Source organism: Hordeum vulgare, chromosome 3H (assembly GCF_904849725.1).
Source record: "Hordeum vulgare subsp. vulgare chromosome 3H, MorexV3_pseudomolecules_assembly, whole genome shotgun sequence".
Lineage (NCBI taxonomy): Eukaryota > Viridiplantae > Streptophyta > Magnoliopsida > Poales > Poaceae > Hordeum > Hordeum vulgare.
Window position 1 is genome coordinate 182,344,074 of NC_058520.1, and position 11,376 is coordinate 182,355,449.

Here is an 11,376-nt window from a genome sequence, read left to right on the forward strand (position 1 = left end):
AAGAGATGAATCTCAGCCGGGTTAGCTGGGCCGAATCAGATATAGTGGATCAACATGTGTCCGACAATTGGGACTCCAAAGATCCATTAATGGCACCTTACATGTGAGATGTGACTATCATTGTTGGTCACTTTGTGGGATATCGGGTTGATCACATTGATCGCCGCCAAAATGAGGTTGGAAATGCTTTATCTCGTCATAGTTCCCAGCGCAAGCATGTCCCACCCAATGTTTTCCTTAATGTTCTGCACGACCCATGTGTCAAATTACCTTCAGAGGAAGACATTGCTATCACTGACCCGGAATCAGACTTGGTGGCTGCTATTCGTACCATCCCAGATTGGATAGTCCCTTACTTGGCTTATCTCACCCATGGCGAGATCCCAGCAGAGGAAATCACCACCCGTCATATTATCACGGGGTCCAAATTTATGACTATAGTCAATAGCGAGCTACACATGAGAAGTGTTACAAGTGTTTTTCAACGTTGTGTTTCTCCTGAAGAAGGTCATGAGATTCTCAATGATATGCTCTTTGGCGGGTCATCATGTCGGCTCAAGATCTCTGGTTGGTAAAGCTTTTCGACATGGACTTTACTGGCTTACAGCTCATGCAGATGCAAAGGACATTGTGTGCAGTTGTGATGGTTGTTAGAAATTCACACCTCAAGATCATGTCCCAGCTCAAGAACTTTAGATGATTCAATCACTTAGCCGTTTGTGGTCAGGGGGCTGGACATGGATGATCCTTTCAAACCATCTAAGGATAAAAAGATTCACCTTTTAGCTGCAGTGGATAAATTCACCAAGTGGGTTGAAGTGGATCCAATCAGCAATTGTGATGCAACAACAACCGTTAAATTCATCAAGAAGATTATATACTGCTTTGGGTATCTGCACAACATTATAGCTGATAATAGCACCAACCTGGGCTAGGGAGCAATGAAACAGTTCTGTCAGAAGGAACATATTCGCCTCGACCTGTCTTCGGTGGCTCATGCTCAGTCCAATGGTCAAGCGGAGTGAGCTAACCAGGAACTCTTGTGTGGAATCAAGCCAAGACTAATGGTCCCTCTAGAGCGCACCCCTGGGTGTTGGGTTAAGGAACTTCCTACAGTCCTTTGGAGCATACACACTACTCCCAATAGGCCGACTGGCTATACATCGTTCTTCCTAGTCTATGGTGCTGAGGTCGTATAGCCAAGTGACATCCGTCATGATTCTTGAAGAGTTGCAACATATATCGAGGCAGACAACGAACAAGCTCTTCAAGACTCCATTGATGCCCTTGAGGAGGAACGCGGTTTTTTCGTGTCACGATCAACTATCTATCAGCAAGACCTATGTCGCTATCACAACCATAGGGTTCGAAGAAATACATTTCAGGAGGTTGACTTAGTGCCCCATCTCATACAAGATCAGACGGGCATGCATAAGCTCTCACCTCCTTTGGAAGGACCCTTCATCGTCAGCAAGAACCTCAACAACGGGCCATATTATCTCGATGATATACGTTGAGCAAACAAGGCATGTACCTCTAAAGAGGAAACTAGCAGGCCGTGGAACATCTCACACCTTCGGTCCTATTATAATTAGAGCCACCAACTCTAGTTCTTGTACATATCATCAAATATTTTGGGATCAATGCAATAAAACCAACATTAGTTGTTTCATACAAAAATAATATTGAGTTTTCATTTCTTGTTCTTTGGTCACTTGGCGGCTCCCAACTCACCGAGTTAAGCCTTTAATAACACACTTGACTTGGCACTACCACATTTAAACTTGGTTAGACATGACTGTTAGCTAGATGCTACTCTACCAAGATGAACCGTCTGTACTCTTCATAAGTCAATCACACTGATGCCTATTATGTACTTTATCGACTCTGAACTTATTAAGGTTATAACACCGGCTTACATCATGTGAGTCGGCTTTTAGAAAGCAAGGACAAACCAAAAGAGGCTACACGGCCTGCTTTCACTAGAAAGCAAAACGAAGACTCGTGCCACCAAACTCGGTCTTATGTCGTGCCTCGAAAGTCGACTTATTTTTTGCATATTGTTTATTTTTATTTTCATCATGTATCCATATTTGCCACAAAAAATTGCAGGTACCAATTTTTTATGAATCCTATAACGATGTTGGGTTATGAAACACCATATTATAACATTCCCGGGTCATACATTGCCCCGATCCTTTGAAGATTAGTTGTTTGTTTATACATGCAACTACAACACTTTATGGATGCACCAATTGTTTCCGACTTGTACTAAAAGCACGGCAAATCCAACTTCAAGAGATCCCGTAGCATACACAAGAGATTTTCTCATCCAAAGTTCACAATAAATATGCAACGCACGATGGCAGTTTCTCAAATACCACAAAGTTTACTAAACCTGTTACAAGCCTACCATAGAATACGTTTGACTAAGTTTTAAAAGCAAAAAAGTATGGCATCAATGACCCGGCCGTAGAATACTTTGGATCGTGTGTTGCCAGGTTGAGTTTGTGTCGTCTCATCAGCTTCAGTCGCTTCCTTTGTTGGGTGTCGTCTTGCAGCCATGGAATTGAAGACAAAGCTTAAAAAATTGTGGTGTCTTTAAGCAAGTATCGATGTCTGAGGCAAAAGATTGCTTACGTGGGAAAGCCAGCTCAAACGGTTTTGGCACGACAATCTTGGCATTCCCCATTGTCATCATATCTGGCTTCAAATTTTGTCAAGTCCAACTCCTCGGTGATTTTAGTTGTCGCAACTCGGGTTGATCTCATACATCGGAGATAATTCTTTTTGGTGAAAGTAGTGTTGTCAACATTGAACCTATAAATCCTCCCGCTAGAAGATCCTGATTCATCTCCGGGTGATATGCTTTAGCCCACGTCAACGGACTCATTACTCTAGATAGGCAAGCGATTTTTTCAATTCTTTGATCCGTTGTGGTACAATTGATAGATCATTCAACATATCCATCATATAATACGGTGGTGCCTTTGTGTTCTTGATTGCCATAATACAATTGGCACCACCTACCTAGAGTTGATCCATAAATTTATAACAAGCATTTAGTTTGGTCAAGGGCAGCTCCCTCAAACTATGATATTTTCTTCCTGTCAAAGCAAACACACTAAATCAGGTACCCTAACACATTTTTGATCCAGTAATATTTTTTCTGGAAAAATCACAGTAAGGCAACGAGCACTTACCAAAGATGGCTATGCACATTGACTGAATATGGCCATAGAGAGTTTACAGCTCTTTGGCCACGGGCTCGGCCTTTTCAGCATGATCAATCAAGACGACTTTCTCTATTTCAAAATCTTCTTGTGCCTTTGCAATTGTTCTCTGCACACGAGTAGAGACTTGTGGAAGTCTGAATACATCTTTTTCCTTTTTCTCGTAGTTTCTTCTCAACCTTCGGATTTTTCAACAATCCTACAACTTGTGTTTCCGTCTGGTTCAACATTTCCTACGCAAACAAATACTCAAGATTACATGAATTCTTACAAAGATGAAGTCCCAGACCAAAATCAATATTTTGATCCGGCACTTGGGGACTACAGGAATTAGTTCTAACCAAGTTAATTTGAAGTCCGAGATCAAAATCAAGATTTTGAGTCGTCGATTGGGGGCTACAAGAATTAGTTCTACCCAAGTTAATATGAAATCTCGGATCAAAATAAAGATTTTGAGCCGGCACTTGGGGGCTACAGGAATTAGTTCTACCAAGTTAATTTGAAGTCCCATATCAAAATCAAGATTTTGAGATGGCACTTGGGGGCTGTGCGAATTAGTTCTACCCAAGTAAATTTAAAGTCCCAGATCAAAACCATAGCTTTTGAGCTCGCACTTGGGGGCTAATGCATATTCAGTTGCATAAATATTTTCATTTGAATGAGTAAGTCTCTCGCACATAACTCTTAATTTCGAACCTTAGACTTGGGGCCTACATACATATGGCTATAAGGACAACATAGACAAGTAAATCATCAGAAAGGTTGTTACCTTGTATTTTCTCTTTAGAGTATGGATCATCATAGCTTCTGCGTCCCGACTCTCAGATATCCAGGTCAAGGATTCTAATGCAAGGAATTTACATCCAAGTCTTCATAAGATGAATATTGTAGGCTAGTTTTTCTTTGTCCTTGCTAGGTGACTCTTCCTTAGCTATTATCTCAACCAAGGTGGTAGAATGCACTGGAGGAGTACCTTACACATCACCCACAATAGCCACATATTCTTGAACAATCTCCAATTCCGGCTCGGAAGTGGGCACATGTGTTGTTTTTACTGGATTTGAGACACAGGCGGGCATATCCGGCTCATGTGGCAAAGTTGGCTCATTCTGAAATGTCGGCTCATCATCAAGGACTCTGGGAGCTTGAGGCTCTAGAGAAGTTGAAGGATTTTGAGGTGCAGTATCAATATCCATTGCAGAAGATGATGACCCGCCAATTTGACTCTTCAAAATGTCCTTAGCAATACAAAGTACCAACAATTGCATTGTCAGATAAGAAAAACAAATACTCTTACAAGTAGTACAAGATATGCAAAGTCACTTACCCATGGTTAATGTTAAAAGCCGATACTTGAGCTAGATCCATGAGATGAGGGGTTTTACTCATATACCGGGTTGGTGGGATCCAACGGCTCTTTGAATTGGCCAGCTTGTCGATGAGACATCGTGTGACTAAACTTCTCCTGGGTCCTTGCCTTTCTGGGAGTTGGCTCATTTGGAAGCCCACTTGAAAGCTGTGTAGAGCTGCTCCATGTCTTTCACTTTGAATTGCGAGTAGTTTATATTAGCTTCAAAATAAATTTTGGATCCAAGTAAACATCGGGGTTACAAAAGGGTACCTTGCAGACAACTAGTCTCACCCTCTTTGTGATAAATGGTTCCAAGTTTGGAGCAAGGTTTACCTCAGTATCACTGGCTCGATTTGACTCAACATGTTCCTGAGAAGAATTAGCATCAGGAAGTTGGTTAAACAAATAGACCAGGAAGTCAACGTCTACCTCGGCGTCCTCATTATTTCCCGACTCTTCTATGTTTTCTTGAGGAGGGGGGACGACTCAGGATCAAGTATTCCACGACCAGAAATATTCGTGAGCCAAAGTGATAAAAGAGGAATAATCAACAAGTGAAAATAACAAAAAACTACAAGAAACACAGCGAAGGGAATTTGACTTATTGGAGGAGTCGGGTTACCAGTAAAAAATTGGGCGAGACCAACAAAGGCTATTTTGCCCCGGGTAGCTTCTTAACTACTCACTTAACTCTAGTTTCCGCAGATCCACTAGACTGAAGCGCATATCATTAGTCGGTTATCCACTGTACTGATGCATCAGCTTGGTCCTTTGGCAAAGAGGTTAGACCCGCCAGCCGACAAAGCACCGAGTCAAATCGATACCAGTAAGCCCAAGGGCAACCAGTGCTTGGATCTTGGAATAAATTAATCCCATTATTTGCCTCTCTTCCCCATGAGCAAAACAAGGAAAGCCATTGTGGTGCTGCGCCGGCTAGATCTATAATCCGACAATCTATTTTGACCCGGAGGAGAAGTGGCTGTGCAATAAAACGAGGTCTTCCTCCATCCTTTTGGATCACTGAAGGACACATCAGGGAAGACTCAGTTTTTCCTCCTTTGAACAGTGACCCCTCCAAGTTCTACACTCGATCCATTTTTGCATTCCGTCTGGTGGTTGAAGTAAAAATTCCTTAAATAGATTTATCTTCGTCTCCATTTGAAGATACATCTTGCAGAATGCTTGAAATTGGTACAAGTTTAAGATAGATTTGGGACCAAGGTCTTGAGGTTTGATGTTGAAGTGGTGGAGCACATCACGGAAGAATTTTGAACCACACGGGTGGAAACCTCTGTCAATATGGTCCACGAAACAAATGATTTCATTTTGACCCGGCCTAGGGTTAGTTTCTTCTTCACGGGCACACCATTGTATTTCCCCTTTGGGAGGCAAAAACCTGCAGTCAACCCAATCTTGCAAGACAAGTTCAGACATGATTGACTTCGTCCAGTTAACCGCTTTGTTGGTTTTAGGGGCCATTTCTCCAAAGGAAATTTGGAAAGTACATATGAGTCGGCACTAGCTTAAGGAGGCTAAAATACGACCAAGGAATTGCAAACTAGTATGAGAGTTTGCTACTGATGAGGTCTAAAGCACTTAGAAATTTTTCTAAAGCAGTGGATGAACAAACATTTTCTATCCCAAAGTAGTGAGATGGATGGATCTAATAAATACGGAAAAAAGATGATAAAAGGCCCTAAAACTAGCAAAAACGCTAAAAGTGGGAGCCTCTGCGAATCTTATGGACAAACCAAGGCAGATCCACAATGCTATAGGAACACAGCGGAGATGAAACTAATCACCATCGATGAAGGTTGCACAAGCAACTAGATCAACAACTAAGGTGTTGATAAACTTTGATGAAATTGAGGCAACATCTCTGATGAACTATGAAGAACAACATAGACCTAAAAGTTAATCGGGACTCGTGAGATTCGAGCAGAGGAGATCTTCGCGGGTTGTAGTGCTCCCAAGGAAGGCCACAGGTGATGCAGATGGACTCCGGTGAAGACAACGTGGGGATGAGCCCTCTCATGACTTGAACTCCGGCGAGCTCGGATGTGGCATTGGAGACGAGAGGAAGAAGAAGTAGTAAAAGTGAAAAGGGCCCCGTAGGTAGTCTATTTACATGGAGGGTGAAATACGAGATGGTGCAGTGAAAAGGGCAACCATCATAATAACTTGTGGCTAGAAAGGCACCTCAATTTCCACATTGACTAGATTCGACGTATCTACATGCAAAGATTTTTTATGATGACATGGGAAGATAGTGGATGATGGTAGGATGATGTCATAGTTCTGGCAGTGAATTTTTTTACTAAGTCCAAGAGGAATCAAATGACCCGACTAATAAATTTACCCAGACAAGTTCACAAAAGACAACGTTTTGGAGGACAAACGGATGCGAACTCATGGATAGATTTGAGATTTTAACTTATCATATCTGCAAAAGTTACTTTTCGGAATGAAGTTTAACATGGACGAGTCCAAGCTAAACCGGGGATTAATGTTGGAGATATTTCCTATGGGTATGACCCGGCACGAGGAATGACCCGACAAAGAGTTGTATCCTACCATTCCTTGACCTAGATTATACAAGGCGACTCATCAGGAAAACATCAACTCAAAGACAATGACCCGTCAATGGGCCGGCTCATCATGGAGATTATGGACCATCTTGTAGAGAAAGCCTCGATGAGATGAGATGAGTAAGAGACAGATCAAGACACGGGTCAACAGGCATGACCCAAACTCTTTTTGTAACCCTAGGGGCTCGGCCTATTATATAAAGGAGATCCCCATGAATGAAATATATAAGCAAGAGATCCTTGAGAGTTAGGTTAGCGATTCCACACCCTTGTTGTAACAGCCCAAGTGCACTTTCCAAACCTTTGTAATATTACCATGAGTCAACCTTACATGTTGTGCCTCATGTGGTTTGAGATAATAAAAGTTGCTTCGACTTTCACTTGCATGCTAGCTCCTCGTGCATCATAGCATCATATCATCATGCCATGCATTATTTTTTTATGTCTCCTTGTGACTTGTGTGGTGTGGTGATGTGTGATACGTCTGTGTCGTATCTATAATTTTTGATTCTTCCATGTCAATATTATACAACTTTCACATATTTTTTGGCAACATTTTATATGATTTATTGGACTAACATATTGATCCAGTGCAAAGTGTGAGTTCCTGTTTGTTGCATGTTATTTGCTTCGCAGAATATCCATATCAAACAAAGTCCAAACGCGATAAAAATTTACGGAGAATTATTTTGGAATGTATGTGATTTTTGGGAGGCGGAATCAACACAAACTGACACCCGAAACCTACACTAGGTACCAGGGCGTGGCTGATACGTCCCAAACGTATCTATAATTTCTGCTTGTTCCATGAACTTTTGGCTGACATTGTTATATGTTTTGCTACAATTTTATATCTTTTTACACATATTTGGACTACCGTACTAACTCAGTGCACCCAGTGCCAGTTTCTGTCTGCTGATGTCTTTTTTGCAGGGACTTTTACCCCAATTTACAAAGTCCCAAAAATCACGAGAAAAATATATAAAAATCAGCGTGTCGGAAGCTTCCGGAGCACCAAAGATGGGCCAGAGGGGAGCCAGGGCCTGCCCAGGCGGCCTGGCCCCTAGCCGCGCCCACGGGTCGCCTGGGTGGGTCCCACCTCCTCCGATGCCCTCCTTTGGCCTATATTTACCCCTCCTATCGGAAGCCCTTCCATCATATCCAGAATCGCGAATTTCTCCATCGTTCCGCCGCCGCAGCGCTCCCGAGATCGGGAGCGTCAGGAGACCTCTTCCCCGCACCCTGTCGGAGGGAGGATTAAACTCCGGGAGCTTGTCCACCGCCATTGACGCTTCCTGGAAGTACCATGAGTAGTCCTCCTTGGACCATGAGTCCATGACCAGTAGCTATGTGATGTCTTCTCTCCAATCTTGTGCTTCCATGATTATCCCGTGTGAGCTGCCCTACATGATCAAGGCATCTATGTAATTTTTCTGCTATTGCTATGCTCGGTTTGCTGGGATCTGATGGATTATGAGATTATGTTCAGATTGTGATGAGTTACATATTTGATTATACATTTATATTATGTTCTTTAGTGATTCATGCATGTTCTCCGTTGCTCTTTATTGCTTTCGTCGAGTAGTAGATTGTAACTCCAAGAGGGAGCGTTATGCATGATTGGGGGTTCATGCCCCCTGATGTCTAGCTTGAGTGACAGAAACATGAGACTAGGGGATGTGTTGTTGCCACCAGGGAGAAAACAACGGTGCTTGTGACCGCGGTTGCAAGGATTGTTTACCTTACGCAAAGTTCGTTAATGCAATTGTCCGTTGCTTTGAGTTTACACTTTGGGTGGGGCTCGCAACTTAATACCAGCGAGATGTTCTGTACAGATATCTCAAGGTGGATGATTAGTAAGTAGATGCTGATGAATAAACGGTCTAGTTGTCTTGGCGTGCTGCCCATTACTATTGAGCCTCTAACTTTCAAGTAGCATAATTAGCATTGCGGTGCGTTCATAATTCTGTTAATTGCCCAGCTGTAATTTGTTTACCCATGCATAGTTGTTTACCGTCTTTTGGGAGAGAGACATCACTAGTGAACATCATGTGACTCAGGTCCATATTACCACCATTATTTACACCTCCATCATTTACTACTTTTATTTACTTTTCCGTTGCAATCACTATCGCTATTCCCGCTTGTGTTTTCATACTTTGCAAACTACAAGGCCGGAGAGATTGACAACCTCTCTGAACTCGTTGGGAGCAAAGTTATTTGTTATGTGTGCAGGTCCACGTCTTCTACTAGCGCCAGAGCAGCGGATACCTATTTGTTCATACTCGGAGTACTCCTGGTTTGATAAACCTTACAGTCCCCGTGTAAGGGAAATCTGCTGCTGACTACATCTCAACCTTCCACTAGGGGTAACCAACGGGGGGCGAGAAGTATATCCATCAACTCGTCATCAAGCAAATTTCTGGCGCCGTTGCCGGGGACTCTAGTCTTCAAGATAGGGGAGTTGCACACTATCTTTTACCTTTGCTTTTTAGTCTTGTCAGTTTTCTTTCTAGTTTTTGCTTTAGAGTCCTATAGCAAAAACCACAAAAAAATTAGTTACTTTGCTTTGTTTAGTCACTATGTCTAAGTCATTTGCCTTTGGTGTTGCACCCGAAGGAGAGATTCTTACCTTCAAACAAAGGGTTGGAGAAAGTTTGAAAGATGCTTGGTATAGAATTAAAGATTCTCAATATAGAGCCACCAAGAAGCAATCCACCACTATTTTGCTTAGAAATTTTTATGTTGGTATTACTTCTTGGAATAGGTTTGTTCTAGACACAGCAATAGGTGGGAATTTCTTGGAAGCTCCCATTTGGGAGGCTCTTAATGTTATGGAAAATCTTGTTTGAACACCACCTATTGTCGACATAAAGGATGATATCACTTTAGCTCACATTATGAGTAAACTTGAGAATATAGAGCTAAAGATGCCAAGCATGAGTAAAATAAATGAAGTAGATTGTAGGATTCAAGGGAACTTAAATAGACTTGATAGCTCCATGCACAAAATTTACAAAACTTTGGAGACACTTAAATCCCATGATGTGGATCCTTTTAGGATTGATAAGATCGAGGATATTATTGAAACTTTAGGAAATACTATATCCTCCATCAAGACTAAAAAGGTAGAAACCCCCGCAAGTAAGGAACCTAAGTTCGTTCACATACCCAAGGTCCCTCAACCCAAAACGAGTATACATATTGCTAGCGGTGTTGAAACTGTGAAGACCTTGGAAGAGATACCTCTCTTAAATAGAATTAGAAATGAAATTCCAATTGGTCTTACTACCTTTGCTTTTGTTCCTAGAAGTGTTTACACTAGGCCTCTCTTTTATAGTCCTCTTAAGATTAGTTGTATTTTTGAAGAGCTTTTTGATGATCTTTGTGATGGTTCAATTGATACAACTTCATCTTTTTGCATCATGCCTAGCTCAAAGGCATAAAAGAAAGCGCTTGTTGGGAGGCAACCCAATTTGTTTTTACTTTCAGTTTTAGTGGTCTTGATGCTTGTTACTACTGTAGCAACATTATTGTATATTTATTTTCAAGCTTTGTGCCAAGTTTTAGCCTCCGATTAAAAGAAAGTTCAAAAGTTGTGACATGTTGTCCAGAAACAGATTATGTCTGCTTGACGGAAAAATTCGCCAAAAATTACCATATAATATTTTTGATCTGAATTATTTTGACAGTATGCTCTATGTAATTTTCTTTCTGGCGTCTGTTCCGAGTTTTTTTATTTGAGTTGCAGAAGTTCCCCGAAAAAATTATTTACTACATGTTGTTCTGTTTTTCATAGATTCTGCCACGTTTTGCGTTTTCATCGTTTTGCAAATCTTAAGCTAGCTTTTCCTTTGCAAAAATCTTTTAGCAATCATGAGAAATAGTAGATTTTCATGAAAATCTTTATTTCCAGTAGGGAATAAATTATTTTATTATGGGTACTAACCACTCTAATCAGTTTATGATGAGTTTCGTATGAAGGGAGTTTTCAAGTATGCGATGGAAGATGATGAAAGAAGATCCAGGAGTGTCAAACGCTCAAGCTTGGGGATGCCCCCATGCACCCCCAAGACATATTCAAGGAGACTCAAGCGTCTAAGCTTGGGGATGCCCCCGTGCATCCCCTCTCCATCAACAATCATCAGTTCGTCCATCTCCATGCTATATTTTTATCACTTCATATGTTATGTGCTATGCTTGG

General features: G+C 41.6%; 1 long non-coding RNA gene across 8 annotated transcripts; it reads right to left on the bottom strand.

Annotated features, from left to right (window-relative positions):
- Positions 1–2,323: 2,323 nt before the first annotated feature.
- On the bottom strand, positions 2,324–6,730 carry LOC123443435. Of its 8 annotated transcripts, none has more exons than XR_006630665.1 (5): positions 5,014–6,730; positions 4,918–4,953; positions 4,561–4,803; positions 4,003–4,471; positions 2,324–3,466 (listed from the first exon to the last, which is right to left on the bottom strand). It is a non-coding gene; the product is annotated as an uncharacterized LOC123443435 (long non-coding RNA). The 8 variants fall into 8 exon arrangements; XR_006630662.1 differs by having other exon boundaries at positions 4,561–4,776; positions 4,855–4,953; positions 6,492–6,729; XR_006630661.1 differs by having other exon boundaries at positions 4,561–4,776; positions 4,855–4,953; positions 5,014–6,729.
- Positions 6,731–11,376: the final 4,646 nt, after the last annotated feature.